At 44.1% G+C, this 16203-nt stretch overlaps 1 protein-coding gene across 2 annotated transcripts in view; it reads left to right on the forward strand.

Annotated features, from left to right (window-relative positions):
* Window positions 1-16203, forward strand: part of LOC125462293 (uncharacterized protein C7orf50 homolog) — a 335367-nt gene that overhangs the window by 49983 nt on the left and 269181 nt on the right. The gene's annotated exons all lie outside the window — the stretch shown is intronic.

Consider the following 16203-nt stretch of genomic DNA (forward strand, 5'->3'; position numbering starts at 1 on the left):
GAGAATATTGCAAGGCACAATTCAAGTGCGGGAGCAAGAGCAGTGTTTCTTACACTACTCCCTCACCCCACTCCCGGAACAGTATTCAAACCAGTATTATTCCTTTAGCCAGTGGCACTGAAGACAGACTTTCTGGTCATTTGTTTGTACACATCAAGATCTCTCAAATAGCAATCACCTCTGACAAGAGGAACTATATGGATATTTTGGCCCATCTCGCTCTTTTGTTCATGCTTTCTCTCTGTCATATCCACTTGCAGCTGGATTGAGGCCTGACCGGAGTCATAATTTAACAGTTTAATAAGTATCGATATTCTTTTCCTTCTTTGAAGTCAACTTTACGCAAGGCATTATGATGCAAAAAATGCGTTTTTGGCTGGCCAAAATGTTCTTTCATGCTAATGCCACATGAGAGGTTCAGTGTTGAAAGTATATCTCACAAAGACTAATCGAGAGCTCCAATATTGGGAATAAATTTAAAGAACATGACACTATTCTTTTAACCCTGCCAAATGTACCTTACTGCTTTTTACAAAAATGTGTTATGATGGCAAAACATGTCTTTAGTTAGAACAATAACAATGATAACTCATTTTCTCCCATATTTAATCAGGACAAGAATCACATACTGATTTGGTGCTGAGGCAGTGATTGTAGGTTTTGTCTCTGTTTGCTCGCATATATTTCACATGGTCCCTATAGAGTGACACAGCTGTTAATTCTCAAGCCGAGTGACAGGAGATACCTGTGCATTGCATAGCTCAACTGCCCTATACATCAACATAATAATAACTGCATGTTTCTGCTATACTTTCGGGTTTGCCTTGTATACTTTCTTATAAGTAAGAGAATACAGTCAAATCTATTTCGTTGCCAGATTTCTATGTTTTAATGCATAATGAGTTAAATTGGCAGAAAATATCTCTGTTAACAGAACATTTCTTGAAAAAATGCAGAGGTGGAATCACTCAGTGGTTTAAAAAGTCATGATTTGTGCTGAGGCCACCAATCTTGTCTATCTTGAGTCAGTTTAAAATTCTATTTACACAGAATTTGTAGTTCAGATTCTCAGAAAATTCAGCCCAAAAGGTCTGATCTGGTGCTTACATTTCTCGGAAGGCCGCATTTAACTTGTCTTATCCTATCAACATATTTAAAATGATAGCAAAAGAAACAGAGGATAAGTTTTTTTTGCATAAGTGTGCTGTGATCTGGATTACATTACATGAAAAGGTATTGAAAGCAAATTTAATTTAACTTTGAAAAGGACACTAGATAAATACTTGAAGAGCATGAGGAAAGAAAAGCAGAGAAAGAGGTCTAATTGGATAACCTTCAAAGAGCAGGCTGTGGCATGATGAACCTCAAGGTAATCATTCCAAGCTTATAAATGCTTGAATTTCTTTCTTCCCTCATTTATGTGTTCTAACATGTATACAGTGTAATGATTGGGGTTGTTAACCTGATTCAATCTCAGAATTCTGGCTAACAGACATAAACAGGAATGTTGGAGGTTGTAAAATGTGAGGCTGGATGAACACAGCAGGCCTAGCAGCATCTCAGGAGCACAAAAGCTGAAGTTTCAGGCCTAGACCCTTCATCAGAGAGGGGGATGGGGTGAGGGTTCTGGAATAAATAGGGAGAGAGGGGGAGGCGGACCGAAGATGGAGAGAAAAGAAGATAGGTGGAGAGGAGAGTATAGGTGGGGAGGTAGGGAGGGGATAGGTCAATCCAGGGAAGACGGACAGGTCAAGGAGGTGGGATGAGGTTAGTAGGTAGGAGATGGAGGTGCGGCTTGGGGTGGGAGGAAGGGATGGGTGAGAGGAAGAACAGGTTAGGGAGGCAGAGACAGGTTGGACTGGTTTTGGGATGTAGTGGGTGGAGGGGAAGAGCTGGGCTGGTTGTGTGGTGCAGTGGGGGGAGGGGACGAACTGGGCTGGTTTTGGGATGCGATGGGGGAAGGGGAGATTTTGAAACTGGTGAAGTCCACATTGGTGCCATTGGGCTGCAGGGTTCCCAAGCGGAATATGAGTTGCTGTTCCTGCAGCCTTCGGGTGGCATCATTGTGGCACTGCAGGAGGCCCATGATGGACATGTCATCTAAAGAATGGGAGGGGGAGTTGAAATGGTTTGCGACTAGGAGGTGCAGTTGCTTATTGCAAACCGAGCGGAGGTGTTCTGCAAAGCGGTCCCCAAGCCTCCGCTTGGTTTCCCCAATGTAGAGGAAGCCACACCGGGTACAGTGGATGCAGTATACCACATTGGCAGATGTGCAGGTGAACCTCTGCTTAATATGGAAAGTCATCTTGGGGCCTGGGATAGGGGTGAGGGAGGAGGTGTGGGGGCAAGTGTAGCATTTCCTGTGGTTGCAGGGGAAGGTGCCGGGTGTGGTGGGGTTGGAGGGCAGTGTGGAGCGAACAAGGGAGTCATGGAGAGAGTGGTCTCTCCGGAAAGCAGACAAGGGGGGAGATGGAAAAATGTCTTGGGTGGTGGGGTCGGATTGTAGATGGCGGAAGTGTCGGAGGATGATACGTTGTATCCGGAGGTTGGTGGGGTGGTGTGTGAGAATGAGGGGGATCCTCTTTGGGCGGTTGTGGCGGGGGCGGGGTGTGAGGGATGTGTTGCGGGAAATGCGGGAGACGCGGTCAAGGGCGTTCTCGACCACTGTGGGGGGAAAGTTGTGGTCCTTGAAGATTTGGACATCTGGGATGTGCGGGAATGGAATGCCTCATCGTGGGAGCAGATGCGGCGGAGGCGGAGGAATTGGGAATAGGGAATGGAATTTTTGCAGGAGGGTGGGTGCGAGGAGGTGTATTCTAGGCAGCTGTGGGAGTCAGTGGGCTTGAAATGGACATCAGTTACAAGCTGGTTGCCTGAGATGGAGACTGAGAGGTCCAGGAAGGTGAGGCGACGGAACCCCGCCCATGGCTGACGCCGACAGAACCCCACTCACGGCCAATGACCTCATCACTCCGCCCACAACCTCCACAGCCAGCAACCCCAAAGAAGACAGCCACACTGAACCCTGCCGAATCTTCACCATCCCCCCAGACCTCCCACTGACTGAGGACGAACGGTCAGTCCTAAGCAAGGGGCTCACCTTTGTCCCCCCTACAACCACACATCAACAAATACCAGTCACGGTTGGACATAGAACAGTTTTTCCTCCGCCTTCGCCTCCACACCTACTTCTTCAACCCGGAACCTAACCCTCCCTCCACTGACCCCTTCTCCCACTTCCAAAACAAGTTCTCCTACTGGACACCACCCCCAGGCCTCCTACCTTCCCTCGACCTCTTCATCTCCAACTGCCGTCGAGACATTAACCACCTCAACCTCTCCACCCCTCTCACCCACTCCAACCTCTCCCCCGCAGAACAGGCAGCCCTCTGCTCCAACCCCAACCTCACCATCAAACCCGCAGACAAGGGTGGCGCTGTGGTAGTATGGCGCACTGACCTCTACATCGCCAACTCTCCGACACCACCTCCTGCCGCCCCCTCGAACATGACCCCACACCCGAGCACCAAACCATCATCTCCAACACTATTCATGACCTCATCACCTCAGGGGACCTTCCACCCACAGCCTCCAACATCATTGTTCCCCAAACCCGCATGGCCCGTTTCTATCTCCTTCCCAAAATCCACAAACCTGCCTGCCCTGGTCGACCCATTGTCTCAGCCTGTTCCTGCCCCACCGAACTCATCTCCACCGATCTGGACTCCATTTTCTCCCCTTTGGTCCAGGAACTCCCTACCTACGTCCGTGACACCACCCATGCCCTCCACCTCCTCCAGGACTTCCAATTCGCTGGCCCCCAACACCTCATTTTTACCATGGACGTCCAGTCCCTATACACCTGTATTCCTCATGCAGATGGCCTCAAGGCCCTCTGCTTCTTCCTGTCCCACAGGCCCGACCAGTCCCCCTCCACCGACACCCTCATCCGCCTAGCTGAACTCGTCCTCACCCTCAACAACTTCTCTTTCGATTCCTCCCACTTCCTACAGACAAAGGGGGTGGCCATGGGCACCCGCATGGGCCCCAGCTATGCCTGCCTCTTTGTAGGTTACGTGGAACAGTCCCTCTTCCGCACCTACACAGGCCCCAAACCCCACCTCTTCCTCCGTTACATTGATGACTGTATCGGCGCCGTCTCTTGCTCCCCAGAGGAGCTCGAACAGTTCATCCACTCCACCAACACCTTCCACCCCAACCTCAAGTTCACCTGGGCCATCTCCAACACATCCCTCACCTTCCTGGACCTCTCAGTCTTCATCTCAGGCAACCAGCTTGTAACTGATGTCCATTTCAAGCCCACTGACTCCCACAGCTGCCTAGAATACACCTCCTCGCACCCACCCTCCTGCAAAAATTCCATTCCCTATTCCCAATTCCTCCGCCTCCGCCGCATCTGCTCCCACGATGAGGCATTCCATTCCCGCACATCCCAGATGTCCAAATCTTCAAGGACCACAACTTTCCCCCCACAGTGGTCGAGAACGCCCTTGACCGCGTCTCCCGCATTTCCCGCAACACATCCCTCACACCCCGCCCCCGCCACAACCGCCCAAAGAGGATCCCCCTCATTCTCACACACCACCCCACCAACCTCCGGATACAACGTATCATCCTCCGACACTTCCGCCATCTACAATCCGACCCCACCACCCAAGACATTTTTCCATCTCCCCCCTTGTCTGCTTTCCGGAGAGACCACTCTCTCCATGACTCCCTTGTTCGCTCCACACTGCCCTCCAACCCCACCACACCCGGCACCTTCCCCTGCAACCACAGGAAATGCTACACTTGCCCCCACACCTCCTCCCTCACCCCTATCCCAGGCCCCAAGATGACTTTCCATATTAAGCAGAGGTTCACCTGCACATCTGCCAATGTGGTATACTGCATCCACTGTACCCGGTGTGGCTTCCTCTACATTGGGGAAACCAAGCGGAGGCTTGGGGACCGCTTTGCAGAACACCTCCGCTCGGTTTGCAATAAGCAACTGCACCTCCTAGTCGCAAACCATTTCAACTCCCCCTCCCATTCTTTAGATGACATGTCCATCATGGGCCTCCTGCAGTGCCACAATGATGCCACCCGAAGGCTGCAGGAACAGCAACTCATATTCCGCTTGGGAACCCTGCAGCCCAATGGCACCAATGTGGACTTCACCAGTTTCAAAATCTCCCCTTCCCCCATCGCATCCCAAAACCAGCCCAGTTCGTCCCCTCCCCCCACTGCACCACACAACCAGCCCAGCTCTTCCCCTCCACCCACTACATCCCAAAACCAGTCCAACCTGTCTCTGCCTCCCTAACCTGTTCTTCCTCTCACCCATCCCTTCCTCCCACCCCAAGCCGCACCTCCATCTCCTACCTACTAACCTCATCCCACCTCCTTGACCTGTCCGTCTTCCCTGGACTGACGTATCCCCTCCCTACCTCCCCACCTATACTCTCCTCTCCACCTATCTTCTTTTCTCTCCATCTTCGGTCCGCCTCCCCCTCTCTCCCTATTTATTCCAGAACCCTCACCCCATCCCCCTCTCTGATGAAGGGTCTAGGCCCGAAACGTCAGCTTTTGTGCTCCTGAGATGCTGCTTTGCCTGCTGTGTTCATCCAGCCTCACATTTTATTATCTTGGATTCTCCAGCATCTGCAGTTCCCATTATCACTGATACAATGTTGGAGGTTGTGTTCGCTCTGAGAGCTGGCTCTGAGGGAGCTGGACCAGTGTCAAGTACTATGCACACGTACATAAAGGGTGATTTGGTGACAGGGTACTGTCCTCTAAGGAGTTATTTAAGTGGTGTTTAGAGTGGGATATGACATTAGGGCAGATGAAAAGCAATGAGTAATTCTCCTGACAGCTTGTGGACACCGTAGCTTTTGTGGTAATTAGGAGCCTAATGTTTCCTGAGGCACCAGATACTAAAAGAGTTGATGGACATAGTTGAGGAATATTACAACCCCAAGCCTCTTCTATCCCCGAGATGCTATCAGTTTTATTTGGCATATAAGGACACCTCCATACTATCCATTGTCCAGTGGTCTGGCCGAATGAGCTGTCCAAATTTTGTAGGCAGGCTTAAAGGAACAGCCTACAGCTTCACTTGATACCAAACTGTCCTGGTTTGTATTTGGTTATCGGTCCAGTCCTCATGGAACTGCAGGGATAGCTCCAGCAGAATTGCTAATGGTGAGAAAGCTCTGTACCAGGTTAAATTTGATCTTCCTGTAACTGGGTGGGGAAGGTGAAATGACATCAGGAATGCCAGTGCTGGACACAAGACTTCTCTAAGAGAGAGACAGTTTACTTCAGCAGATGAAGTTTGATGCCAAAATCATGGAAATGGCCCTGCATGGGTAAGAGGCGTGGTTGATGTGAGGTTAGGTCTTGTAATGTACAATGTTCAGGTAGGTGAAGTGGTCCTGAACAAATATGTGGATTGTGTGAAAGTAGCAAATTCACAAATGGTGCAGGAGCAAAACATACTTGGCCCCTCAGAATAGCCAGAAAGGCCGTCATGATCTGTGGGTTTTCACCATCTGTCTAGCATTGAAGAAACTGTGGAGTCTGAGGTGGACATGGTAAATGTCATGGCTTCAACCTTTACTGCCTGAAGAAGCGGATGAATTTCTTCTGAAACGCTCCGGGTGCACGAGGTGGGCTATGGTCCGGTACATGCTGCCCATATCCGAGGCTGAATAGGAAAAAGTGGACCTGATGTGAAAATGGCGCAGGAAAGGCTCCAGGGAAAAGAACAGACCAGCATGCCTGAACTGGGATGTGGACCTTATAGAATACGTGTTCCCTGATAGGGGCTTTTAACCTGGTCCTATCTGGGAGCTCTGGCTGGCAGATGTAAACAGGAATGGCAGAGGTTCTGTTAACTTGGAACTAGCTCTGAGGAAGCCGGACCCAGTGTCAAATACTATGCATGTGTAAATAAAGGGGGACTTAGTGACAGGATACCAGCCTCTGTGGAGTAACTTTGTATGTTTTGGAATGAAACACAATTTTATCAACATAATTTATCAACATAAATTAGCTTTATGTAACTGCTATGATTTGCTTGTTGGTATAAAAATGTTTTCTTTTGGTAAGTTAGATGCATGTATTTGCATTATTTAATGGCTGTTCTTACATTCGTCTCTTTTTACGATGTCAGCAGTAAACATGAATGGTAAAATGCGCATTATTTTATGTAAAAGATAGGCTGATAGATCGTACTTCATTTGAGTTTCCTTAGATTACTATTTTTCTACTTTAATGATGCACTTGGTATTCTTGTTTAAACTTGACGGAATTTATTTTACTGCTATGTTGCCACGACCTTATTCCATGTCATAACTTTTGGTTAAATTTCAATAAGCATTCATTATTGTGAAATGTTATTCTAATCCTTCCCATTAAGTTTGCTATGTGAACTGTTAAAAATTCTGGCCAGCACATGGTTCTGTAGATTGAACTTCTGAAGCCATTGTGTCAATTGCATAGCCATCTTTTAAATAAACAAATATAGCTTTGTTCATTTGCTAGCTGTGATAATGTGATAGGGCATTCACTGATTTGATAAATATAGGAAAGAAAGAAGTTGGAAACATAAAAAATATTCAATCCTATGTCTGACTTTCCTGTATGTGTCTTTTGCCCTACATATCAACTCTTAATTTTTTATATTTGAAAACGTTTTTTTGTTTTTTCCATTACTGTGATAAAGCTGACAAAGAACCGTTTGAAGCTGTTTTAATAGCCCTTGGTGTTTATAGACCCTTTTAGCTAAATTCCAGCTGTGGAATTCTTAATTGTTAAAAAGAAGAATAAATTGTTGACTTATTCAGTTTTTTGCAGAGCATTTGACAGCTTGATAAGACTGATACAGTGACATAAATCAACAGCAATATTTGCACCTAAAATGGACGTACTACCCACATATTCAGAAGAAAAATCAAGATCTTATTGCACAACCTGTTTTAGCACAGCAGGACGTTATTTCATATACAGTATTTGATTTAAAGGAGTAAAGATAACATTCTGCCTTTAAATCTTCTCAAACCTTTTCTTTCACCAGCTGTGACGTGTGCCCCTTACTCCCAGTGAGTTCTTGCTGAGGAGAGATTGTGTCTCTTTTGTGGATTATCAAAGATTGAAAAATATCTGTAAATCATCAACACTGTGACCAAACTGAAATTTGTTTGTGTATTTTGACAAGATAGGTGCAAATTCAGTTCATTCGTGAATTATTTCAATTTTAAAAGTAAGTCGCAATGAGACAATACGGTGTGGAGTTGGAGGAATACAGCAGGCCAGGCAGCATCAGAGGAGCAGGAAAGCTGATGTCTCGGGTTAGGACCTGAAACGTCAACATTCCTGCTCCTCTGATGCTGCCTGGATTGTTGTGCTTCTCCAGCTCCATGTTGTGTTATCTCTGATTCCATCATCTGCAGTCCTTGCTATCTCTGCATTGGAAATGAACCAGGAACAGTAATTCAGAAAATGATACCCATACATTGTGACATAGAACAACATTTGTCTGTAAGAATATTATTGGTGCCTTTCAGACTAAGCCTCAGAGGCTGTATTGCCTCATGTTCTTGAAAGCCAGAATTTTGTTAAACTTTTTGTTGGGCACAGGAGGGGAACTAGATGAGCCCAGTATATTTGCCTCCCTTCCCATTGCTTTTGCCAAAAGTGATAGAACTCTTGAGATAGTAGGAATTGCCGATGCTGGAAAATCTGAACTAACAAGGTGTAGACCCCAGAAGGGTTCAGACCCGAAATGGGTCAGCGTTCCTGCTCCTCTGATGCTGTTTGGCCTGCTGTGTTCATCCAGCTCTACACCTTGTAATCCCAAAACTCTTGTGAAGCTTCCTGGTCAGAATCTGAGGCATATAGTTACTTCCCAAGAAACTGGTAAGCCTTCTTGCTTCAAAGGCGAAAGACTTACTGTTAGATTTGTTTACCACTGAAAACGGCAGTGAAACACATTTTTTGATCAAGATTATAAAATTTGCAAAATCTAAGGATTTTAAGAATTGCCTGTTTTCTGGAAGGAATGGATTTTCTCCAATCCCTGATTCTCTAAAAACTTAGAGATGGATCGAAGAAGCATTCCAATGCTGTCTTGACTTCACAGCCTTTCATAAAGGCGTATAAATTTCAATACAGGAGGTGATTATTTTCACCATCTTGCCAGTACTTTCTCTTTATCAGAGCCATTGATGCTAATTCCGTTTCTCTGTTCTTTCTTCATACCTTTGATATTTCTCTTGAAATTCACAAAGTACCTCTTAAAATCTCAATCCTTTCAATAGTGATTTGTAGGAATACATTGCATAATTACATTAACGCCTTGAAAATATTTTCTCTCACTTTGGTTTAATCTTCTAGTACTAAACCTCGATGCATCATTACTTTATAACTGATCCACTGTTCAGTAACAAGAATCTTTTAGCCATTTACCATTTGTTATCTTTTAGAAATTTCTATCATCATTGTTTTCTCCATCAACTCAGTTGTAAAATTTCAAGTTTTATCATTGTCACACTTCATTACACTTGGTGCTACTAGTAAAGTTGTGTTTCACCTTTTTCATGACTGAAATATAGTTTTCTGTATTTCAATCAGCATAATCATATTTGGTGTTGGAATATAGATTCAGTGTCAGCTGCTTGATTTTGTAGATATTTTCTAATAAAATTGTTCAGAGATGTTATTACGTCTGGAGTAGTCGGGTCTTGAACCCACATGTTCTGGGTCAGATGTAGGGGCACTACCACAACACCTCGAGGCCCTCTGCTCCTTGTTTTTGTGTTCAGTATTTATTTAAATGCATGTCAAAATTCAACTTACCATTTCTTAATGTGGGGTCATCAATCCGATAAATTAAGACTGTCACTCCACAATTGCTGTTCAAGTGGATGAGTGTTTCTTAAGATCAGAAGAAGTAGGAGGAGGCCTTTTCACTTGCTGAGTCTGCTGTGCTGTTGATTATGATCTTGGTTGATCTGATTGTGACCAAAAGATTCTCTTCCTGCCTGCTCAGCCATAACTCTTGATCCATTATAGATCAAAAGCTTGTCTAATTGATTGTTGGATATATTCAATGACTCAACTTCTAGTTCTTCTAAACTCCATTAGGTAAAGGCCCACCCCCTTCAAACTTTACTCATTGGAGAAATCCCAGGATTCAGCTGAGTGAATGTTTACGGAGCTGCTTCCAATGAAAATATATCCCTCCTGAGTAAAGAAACCAAACTCAACGTGCTTACTTGAGACAACACATTAGCAGATTAAACAAAAACAGAAATTGCTGAAAAATCTCAACAGGCCTGGCAGAATCTGTGGAGAGTTATTACATCTGAGTTAAACCAGAATTAACATTTCAATTCTGAAGAAGTCACTGGACCCGACACATTAAATCTGATTTCTCTCCGCAGATGCTGCCAGACCTGCTGAGATTTTGCAGCAATTTTTGTTTTTGCTTCAGATTTCCAGAATCCACCGTTCTTTCAGTTTGTGTGTAATTCTAGCAGATTAATCCTAGCTTTAATCTCAAACATTTTAAACTTGGAAAGACTAAAGAAACTTGCCTCTGTTCGTACAGTTTACTGCTGTCTTGCTGTTCTCTGAGGCCAAGAATCACCCCAGAGATAATTGTGAAATGAGAAGAGAGTTGGATTACCTGTACATTGGTTAGCATCATTTTGAAACTGACTGCCCTAGCGTTTTTAAATTTTCTGTTGTGACTGTATTCATTTGGATCTTTCCTGCTCTTGCTTCCATGTATCAAATGCTTGTTCTTTTAAGACTCTCTTTAACTAATGCTTTATTAAATGACATTCTGGCTACCTGTATTCTCATTGCCTTGATATTAAATGTGGCATGGTAATAACCTTTGGAGAACCTTGGCATTCTACCACAGAACAAATCTAAGATACTGATGTTTTCCCAATTAATTCAACTGTGATTATCAGCTCATCTACGTTGCCTGAAAACAGATCTTTGGCCCAATAGATACTTTTCCCTCCCTGACAGTTTCAAATTTAAACCCATTCTCTGGTTTAAAATTTTTGGCCAAGTCTCTCTAATTCTGTTTGAGCAATTCTTATAGATTTGGCTTCTTAAACCATTTGTGAAAGAGAAGTCTACACTTAAACCAACTTTTGTGCATAGAATATTCTTCCCTCTCTCATTAATGTCTGTTATAATTCTCTTAAGTTTGTTACCTCTGTTTATTGATTTATTGGTCAGAGGAAAAAAAATCTAGTCACTATTGGCTTCATCAGGAAAAGATCTGTAACATATTGGAAGCATCGGGCCATGTTAAATATCAATTCAAGGACTTGCTGGCCATGGAAGGTGAATTTGTAGCATGAACAAACAAGTTGATTGTCAGCCTGTAAATCCTTTAAATCAGGCAGTAAGTGTGAGAATGTTTCCTGGACACCCATCCTGCAGAATGCAGTGGCAAATCCACTTTGCTTTTAAGTATGAACAAATCTAATGGTAGTTCAAGGTCCAAATCTCAGAAAACCAAGAACAGGAAAACGTCAGGTGGACAACTTTTAAAGTGCTTCTTGACTAAATAGTCACTAGGGACAGTAAAAAATGTGAAGCTGATGCCACTATCGATCAGCTGTGAGCATATTGAATGATGGGGCAAACCAAAAAGCAGAATGGGAACCTCCGAATTCATATGCTCATGCATTCAGTCATGATCCATAATCTTGACCACATATTTGGTTGTCTGTTATTAAATGCTGTAGTACAGAAAAGTCCTAGCCTTTTCAAACAAAACAGAACATGAAGACAATAGAACTGTAGAAGCACATTAGATAAATCAACATTAATGAAAAGAATAGACAGGTTTTCATCGCTGAGTGCATTGCTTATGAGCTGTAAGAATTCTGTGATTAGAAGTGGGAAGGATGAAAACAGAAGAAGAACTTAAATGGATCCAGAAGAAAATAAGAAAAATGGGTAAGAAACACGAGGGGAAACATTAGTGGACGTGATCAATGCTTTGCAGGAAAGGAAGGAAAATAAACAAACCACATTGAAATATCTGTGTGGCAGCGGAGATCATTAACTCCAAAATGGAAATGAGAAACCAGTGAAGCAAAATACTAATTCTTAGTCAGAATACTAGCTGATGAAGGATCCCGCACTATTTGTATAGGCTTGGTTCTCTTTTTCTCAACCTTTGGGACTCCAGGTATTTCTTTGCTATGGTATAGTTCCAATTTGACTTTTGAGCATTTGTAGCCTTTCTGTCACGCATTTCCACTAAATCTTTACAGTGTTTTGATACACAAACCCTGGAGCTGTTTTTGTTCTAGACTGTAATCTGTCATCCCTAACAACATTTTAGTGAATATACACTGCACCTTAACTATCTTTCCTAATTTACAGCAGTGATTACACTAAACAAGTACTTAATGGCTGTAAATTACTTTGGAACATCCTTAGACGTAAAAAGAACCATGTAAATGCAAGCTTCTGATATTTAGATGTCCAAATTTGTACACAACACTTTGTGATGTGATTAAGTTATGTACAGGTTTTGCTTTTACTTGTGGGTTGTACACGTTACTCAGCCAGCATTTATTGCCTGTCCTAGTTGCCCTTAAGAAGGTAGTGGCGAGGTGTCTTCTTGAACTGCTTCAGTCCATGTGCAGTTGGTAAACCCGTAATGCCGTTAGGGAGGGAATTCCAGGATTCTCACCAGACGACATTGAAGAATAGTGATACATTTTGTCAGAGATAACAAAGTGTGGAGCTGGATGACATTTTGGGCCTCGACCCTTCATCAGAAAAGAGGGAGGGAGAGAGGGTTCTGAAACAAATAGGGAGAGAGGGGCAGGTGGATCGAAGATGGATAGAGGAGCAGATAGGTTGAGAGGAGACAGACAAGTCAAAGAGGCGAGGATGGACCCAGTAGAGATGAGTGTAGGTGGGGAGGTAGGGAGGGGATAGGTCAGTCCGGGGAGGACGGACAGGTCAAGGGGGCGGGATGAGGTTAGTAGGTAGGAAATGGGGGTGTGGCTTGAGGTGGGAGGAGGGGATAGGTGAGAGGAAGAACAGGTTAGGGAGGAGGGTGGAGCTGGGCTGGTTTTGGTTTGCAGTAGCGGGAGGAGAGATTTTGAAGCTTGTGAAATCCACATCGACACCATTGGGCTGCAGGGTTCCCAAGCAGATTATGAGTTGCTGTACCTGCAACCTTTGGGTGGCATCATTGTGGGACTGCAGGAGGCCCAGGATGGACATGTCGTCTAAGGAATGGGAGGGTGAGTTGAAATGGTTTGCGACTGGGAGGTGCAGTTGTTTATTGTGAACCAAGCGTTGGTGTTCTGCAAAGCGGTCCCCATGCCTTTGCTTGCTTTCCCCAATGTAGACGAGGCCACAACAGGTACAGCGGATGCAGTATACCACATGGGTGGATGTGTAGGTGAACATCTGCTTGATGTGGCAAGTCTTGTTGGGGTCTGGGATGCGGGTCAGGGAGGAGGTATGGGGGCATCCGCTGTACCCATTGTGGCCTCTTCTACATTGGGGAAACCAAGCGGGGGCTTGGGGACCGCTTTGCAGAACACCTAAACTCGGTTCGCAATAAACAACTGCACCTCCCAATCACGAACCATTTCAACTCACCCTCTCATTCCTTCGACGACATGTCCATCCTGAGCCTCCTGCAGTGCCATAATGATGCTACCCGAAGGTTGCAGGAACAGCAACTCCTATTCCGCTTGGGAACCCTGCAGCGCAATGGTATCGATGTGGATTTCACCAACTGCAAAATCTCCCCTCCCCCTACTGCATCCCAAAACCAGCCCAGCTCGTCTCTGCCTCCCTAACCTGTTTTTCCTCTCACCTCACCTATCCCCTTCTCCCACCTCAAGCTGCACCCCCATTTCCTACCTACCAACCCTATCCCGGCCCCTTGACATGTCCGTCCTCCCCGGACTGACCTATCCCCTCCCTACCTCCCCACCTACACTCACCTCTACTGGCTCCATCCCTGCCTCTTTAATTTGTCTGTCTCCTCTCCACCTATCTTCTCTTCTATCCATCTTTGATCCGCTTCCCCCAGTCTCCCTATTTATTTCAGGACCTTCTCCCCCTCCCCCTTTTCTGATGAAGGGTCGAGGCCCAAAATGTCAACTTTTGTGCTCCTAAAATGCTGCTTGGCCTGCTGTGTTCATCCAGCTCCACACTGTGTTATCTCGGACTCTCCAGCATCTGCAGTTACCATTATGTCTGATACATTTTGTTACGTCAGGATGATGAGTGGCTTAGAGGTGAACTTGCAGATGGTGGTGTTCCCTTTTCACCTTACATTCTTGCATATTAATCTATACCTTTTAAAAGTCCTATCAATTTGCATTTATAAAACCTTTTTAAGATCGTAAAACATCCCAAGATTTCAATCTTTTTATTTAGTTTTAAATTATTTGCCCTGGTCACTAACAAGTTTTGTCAATACTGATGTATGTCTGTATGTTTTGTTGGCACACAGAAAGAAAGAACAGTGCAGAATCCAGACTCTTGCATAGCAATACAAAGCTAAAGTTTTGTACTTGGTAGCTAGCTGAAGTGACTTTGCTTTGCTTCCAAGCCAATTTGCTGCTGCTTCACTTGCTGGGTTATATTTGCATTGTGTTCATCTTGGATAACTGGTTGCACTCTTGCATCAGAGACAGCAAGTTGTAGGTTCAAATCCCACTTCAGGAACTTTCACACAAAATCTAAGATGACAGTATTGGATGTGGCAAGTTGATGCCATAGTGAAATAAGACTTTGTCTTTTTGGATGGAGTAAAATATTTCATGGCAAGATTGTAAGAAGACATTGTCCTATTTCTTGATTGCTATCTCTCAGATTATTTTGTAATTCACTCTGTCATTTCCTATATTAGACACTTAACTGAATTCAAAGTAGTGCCATTGGCTGTAAAATGCTTTATGACATCCTGAACATGTTAAAGTCACAATATAAATTCTTAAGTGGGTTATCACGTAGTAAATCCATGTCAAAGATATGGAGTCAAGGGAGCAGTAACAGAATGGAAGGGAGTGGAGGAGAGTTCCACAGATCTTGACCCTCCGAGACAGAAAAGGAAAACTCCTCTTTTCTGTCTTTCATGGCTGACCTGTGTTTTTAAACTGTTTCCCCATGTTCTCATTACTTCCACAATTGGAATGCATCCTGCTCAGTATGCTCAGAATCATATACATTTCAGTACGATTGCAACCCATTCTTATAAACTCCAATGGATACAACGCTAATCTGTTTAACTTTTCTCATTTGATAACCTGCTCACTTTTTCTCTGGAATCATCTAGAGCCATAGAATCATATTTGAGTGAATCTTCTCTGAATTGCTTCAAATGCAGCTATGTCATTTCAACTAAGAGACCAAAACCCTACATAGTGCCCCATGTATGGTTTCTTCAATCCAGTAAAACTATAGCAAAACATCTGCTACTGGAATTTACAATCATGTTATTATACAGCTTGGTCTGTCTGTGTCTCTGCCAAGAATATATTTATACTATAAATTCTTTAATTACGAGGAGCAACAATAGGTGGGCCTGTTCTAAGAATATAAGAAGTAGGAACTGGAGTAGGCTATTTGGCCTTTTATACCTACTGTGCCATCCAGTGAAATCATTGACAATCTTCTAACTCAGACCTACATTCCTATGTTTTCCCCATTCTCTTAAACACCTTAGTATGCAGAAAACTATTTACCCATATCTTGAATATACCTCATTACTGAGCAGATACAGCCTTTGAGGAGAAGAAAACTTTTCTGTTTTGGTCCTAAATGACCCACACCTTATTATGAATTGCGAACGTCTGGTCTAGGTTCTCAGTTCTGGAATTAAGAATGCGTAATACTTTATGTTCTTGATATAATTGCAAATTTATTTGTTTGTTTTTAAAGTTGAAATGTAACACATCTCATATTGATTTTACTCAACGTTCTTATTCATTCTGGTAATAGAACTTCCCTGTTCAAGCTGTAGTTTTTTCATACTTGTAGAAAGTTGTACACAGCAGTTAAATATGAAAGTTGTGGCTCAATGCTTCACTGTAACCAATGTATCCGAAGGTCATGGTTCAAGCTCCACTCCAGAGACTTAAATATGCAGGCGAAGAGAGTTCTGCAGCGTCAGAGGTGTAATTT

Source organism: Stegostoma tigrinum, chromosome 23 (assembly GCF_030684315.1).
Source record: "Stegostoma tigrinum isolate sSteTig4 chromosome 23, sSteTig4.hap1, whole genome shotgun sequence".
In the NCBI taxonomy this organism is placed as follows: domain Eukaryota; kingdom Metazoa; phylum Chordata; class Chondrichthyes; order Orectolobiformes; family Stegostomatidae; genus Stegostoma; species Stegostoma tigrinum.